Source organism: Raphanus sativus, chromosome 6 (genome assembly GCF_000801105.2).
Source record: "Raphanus sativus cultivar WK10039 chromosome 6, ASM80110v3, whole genome shotgun sequence".
In the NCBI taxonomy this organism is placed as follows: Eukaryota; Viridiplantae; Streptophyta; class Magnoliopsida; order Brassicales; family Brassicaceae; genus Raphanus; species Raphanus sativus.
In genome coordinates, this window is record NC_079516.1 from 41828465 (window position 1) to 41833594 (window position 5130).

The following is a 5130-nucleotide window of genomic DNA, read 5'->3' on the forward strand; positions in this document are numbered from 1 at the left end:
TTCTATAATTTAATTTTTTTTTGCATTGTAAAATAAAAATCACTATAAGAAAATACATATACAAAACCTACAAAAGAGATTTTGCAGGTACAAAAAATATTATAACAGGGGTTTACTTCTTTTTTTTTTGAACTAATAATAATGATGAACTAACGTAACTAATCGATTATTACATTAGTTTATACCAGTACATATAAAATCCAGAAGACGAACCTTCAATGGTTGTTAAATATGTCCCAAAACTATGGAGTTTATTACTCTTTCAATATTTCTTACCTTCTTTTGTTTCCGAAATTATACCTGCGAAATCTCTTTTGTAGTTTTTATAATATTTATAAACTAATCGATTATTTCATTTCAATGAAATATTTAGCAACAAAATAAAACAAACTAAACAATGGACAATAAATAACTAAAAATAACGCTTTCAATAATTTAGTCCTGGCAAGATAATTTAAACGGTACATAGTTCATCAATTAGAATCTTAAGATCAAATGCTAAAAACAATAATGGTACAAATCAAAATATGAACGATACGTTGCAAAGGCTTTATTATTCAGAAACTGAAAACCAAAATAAAATTCGAATTAATATGCAACTCACATGAAAAGGCTCTTCTTGGTATCCTGAAAAACAAATCCTGTCAATGTAGTTTGTGTAAGCAAACATAGAAGTAAAATAATTAACAGATGAAAATGTTCATATATGCTTACTTGTTTTTGAAGGCTTCTATTTCTAGGAGTTCAGGGTCAAACAAAATGTGAGAACATGAAGCTCCTCGTCTATTTGAAGTCACCTGCTTATATATTTGAATCAAAAAGAGAAATCAAATCTTTTTTATCCTTGTTTCAGAAAAGGATCAAATTAAGAAACCAAAACCTTTTTAAATGTCGCATTTTGTCCTCCTGCAAAAATTTACCATATGAAAGTGTTAGTTGTTTGGTTAGACAGGGCTAAGTTGATATAGAGCATATTGCAATAAACTAAAAAAAAACTTATTTTTGCATCCATGAAAAAATATTATAAAAGTTTCTACACCTTTAGCCTAGTATTGTTTCCAAAAACTTTTTACATCTCTTTTTCACCTTTGAAATGTTTCAACTCAGATATTGAGTGCATAGAACTCATTTTTTGTTAGATTGCATACCGGTTCAAACTTGGTTGGTAATGATGCTGAGTAAATGAGTTTAGAAGGTCATATATAGTCAGGCAACTTAGGGTTTAGACACACAAGAATTACCAGAAACAAATATTGAGTAGTTTACCCAAAATTTACGTTATTACTATATTTAACTACACGCATTATCGCCTTCCAAAATTTGGTCAATACTATATTTTCGAACCTAATATAGGAAACAATATTCAATACGATATTTGACCAAATATTAAGTGTATAGTATAAACTTAAAATGATAACCATTTCTGTGGAGGATTTGGCATAAATTACGGTTATATTAAATAACATACTAAATTAGTTTAAAATTTATTGCAGTTTTCATATATTAAATACGGTTATAATAAAATGGCTTCTGATACATTATATGACTTCTGATACATTATAAAAAATGTTTAGTTTACTTTTAATAAAATGGCTTCTGATACATCTTGCATTGAAAAAAAAACAAATATTAGATTTTACAACATTATACTACATAATTGCGTAATACATTATATGGCAATGATATATGGTAACCTTATATATGGCAATATATTTTGATAGAAAAAGAAATCATGGAATGAGTTAATGGGAAATAGAATTAAGAAAAATAGTAATGATCTTTGACTTTCCTTAAACATGAAATGATGAAATCGGACATATCTTTGACTTTCCTTTTTACAAGAAATCGTCCAATTATTCATTTTGAACTATAATGTATATGAGGAAATTCGAGTGGTACCACAATAGCATTTCTTTGTAATTTCTCTAGTGAATCAAGGGTGATTTTATATATGGGCTGAAAGTGAATATGGTACTGACACGTCAGCATGGCACTCATGTAAATAACTTACACATTTAAGGTTACTCTTTAAAAATGCTTCTTGATTAATAAGAAGGGGATACGAGTATTAACCATAACAAGGTTGAGCATTAGCTTATGATCATCGACAAGATCTCTTTTAAATCAAACGATTTTCTTTCTTTGAAAAAAAAAAGGGTAGATCAATATTGTCGACTAAAGCTCCTAAGCTCATATTGTGTATGAATTCATTCTTACAAATCATGAATTGATAATAAACATGATTTGAAGAAGAATTGAAAAAAAAATAACAGAATTAGAATATATACCTATTAACTTAAGATCGTTAGAACTTCGTGCTGATAACGTGTTGTAAGTAAATAAGAGAAGAAAAGAGAAGAGAGGAATTAGTGTGTCTTATTCCATGAATAATAATCTCTTTATATAGGATACAATAGTTTAGAGACAAAGCTTAACTTGGAGTGGGGAACAAGTATATCTAAGACTTTCGATATGGACATCACTACAATATTTATAACAGAAAGAAAGAAAAAAAAAATAATTTTTTTTCTCTCTCAAAAAGTTTTGTCATATTCAGTATATATGTATATATTATCGTATATCATATACAATCAATCAGCTACTTGACCTCTTGGACCAATTTTTCTACCTTTCACTTACCTCGTGCATTTGAATGTTTGAACTAGAGCATTTTTATTGTTGGGATTTGTCAATACTCTTATCTTTATTCTTTTTTATCGTCACTTACATCGTCCGTATTATATAATCTGAAAATATGAACATCCGTATATTCAAAGTTGTTAATTTTACCGGTAAAGCCATCTACCTTAAAAGTAGAGGTACCAAATTTGGGTTTCAGCAGCTGCAAGGAAGAGATTTAACAATCTGCTTTTGTACCTGCTAACAAAGATTATGATTTTTGACCCAAAAACTTTTGTGATAAAATAAAAGCATTTGAAGATAGAGAACCATTTTAAGCTAATGACGTTTTGAGGAACTAGTTGAACATTTGTAAGCGTTGAACCCATTGTCGTTTTAATCGATCATGTGTTAGTGAACTTAGTTGAGACCTTCAGCTATTTTATAGTCTTTTTCACAAAACCTCCCATTTAAAATTCTGACATGCAACTACATGTCTCCAGATGTTAAAATGCAATTTTTTACATGCAGTTAAATTTCTTTCATCTAAAAAGAAAAGTATAACATGTTACAGTAAATCTAAATCCATAATCCCAAGATATCTATATGTATACACTTCCTCAATTTTAACAGATTTGATATATTTAAATTAAAATAACATCAAGTCTTTATTTTGAAATAAAACTACTGTTTAATGATGATTATCGGCATGTATGTTAACGGTACATCTTTTACCTAAGAATGAATATTAAAGTCTCTCTTCGGATCGGTTATTTTAGATATCAGCTAGTCTGGTTATGAAATATTGGCATCCATGTATGAACCACCATTTTTGATTCAAATCAGTTCTGATAATTTTTGGTTTGCATCGGTTTGAATAGTAATGTTAGGAACATGAAAATACCCGGAAAATAAATTTGGGCCCCTTTGATTGTATTTCAGTATTTCTGGTAACTGTGATAAATTATCAAATATTTCAGGTAAAACATTGTGTGATTTGGATGATACAGACAAAAATATTTAGTAATTTTGATTATTGTACATATTTTGGATAAAAATATCCTGATATATATCCTTGGATAATTTTGGATAATTTGCATAAGAACAGTTCAGTTTTTCAAATAATTTTTGGATATTTTAGTAGATTTTTAAACTCTAATTATATATATTTGTTCATTTCTGTTTGGTTAATATATTTTGGATATATAAATATAAGAAATGTTCTAATATTTGAGAGTTTCGATCGATTCTAATTTTAGTTATTTTCGTTCGGTTCTTCAATTATCGATTAAAATGGTCAGACCTATTTTATAATCTCAGTGTTTTCTAAAAGGTTTTCAAATATTATTTATATAATACATGTGTGGATATCAAGCATGTTAACTACACATGTTTTCTCAATGTTTCTTGACTTTGTATCCAACAAGTCTACGAGGTAACAGTCTAAGAGAGAGACATGATAAAACCATATCTATCTCTGGAGTTCCTTTTTGGGGGTTCTAGGAAAGAGTCTTGTGTGGAACTATTTAAAAACATAAAAGAAATGTACTAATCATATATTTGTGGTTAATAAGTTCATAGCTAATATATATCCTGAGATAACAAATCAACTTTCCCCGACGATATGATAAGAAATTAGAAAAATACATCTACGAATAAAAATGTGTATTATTAATATGGAAAATTATCAATTTATAGATAAAGAAACTTCAAAAATCGATTTTTAGGTGAATAAAACACATGAGTTTAACAGGAATTTTAGTAATTAATAAACTTTAAAGCAAGATCTCTGAATAATATTTTCTATTTAGTGATTTTATTGAAATACAAAGAATAAATATATAAGCTTAGAAGTAAACTCCGAATAAACATCAAATGGAAAAAAAATTGTTTAGTTTGGAATAATTAAGTGTGTGGTGTTAATTTACCAAGGCTCTTTTTTTCTTTCTTTTATTGTCCAAGCTTATGTTTCTTAACCTCATTAATCTTTGATAATTACACTTTTTATCGTATTAAACGTATTTTGCGTCGCTTGGTTTTAAGTTTCAGAAGGAATCCCATTTTAATTAATCTTAGGGGTGACAGTTTACTCCTTCCTTAAGGTTATTAGTTCGCGGTCTAGTTTCGTTTATTAAACTCTCCTCGTGAATTAATAGGTTTTGAATCACCGCCATGTTGTTTACTTTTCCTTGACTCGTACAAGAAACATTTATAAAGCAAATGTAAGTCTTACAAAGAATATCTTAACTTCATAGAAAACGCATAAATCAAGCTACGAAGTTCTTAAACCGAAGTGACTTAATAAGAACTGAGAAGCTCACAAAAACCCCTATGCCATGAACCACACCGAGACAATAACTCTTAAAACTTCCTGGAAGTCACCTGAAAAATAAATAAAAAATAGTGTGTAATTCAACAAATACTTAGTGAGGCAAACTTTAGGAGCCTGAATAAGATCCACCGACAATAAACACACGCCGTAATACAATACAAGTGTTTAACTAATCCAGT

The 5130-nt window shown here is 28.5% G+C and overlaps 1 long non-coding RNA gene across 1 annotated transcript; it reads right to left on the minus strand.

Moving 5' to 3' along the window:
* Nucleotides 1-241: 241 nt before the first annotated feature.
* LOC130496401 (uncharacterized) lies at nucleotides 242-2364 on the minus strand. The gene is made up of 4 exons (XR_008935546.1): nucleotides 2289-2364; nucleotides 881-906; nucleotides 715-797; nucleotides 242-641 (listed from the first exon to the last, which is right to left on the minus strand). It is a non-coding gene; the product is annotated as an uncharacterized LOC130496401 (long non-coding RNA).
* Nucleotides 2365-5130: the final 2766 nt, after the last annotated feature.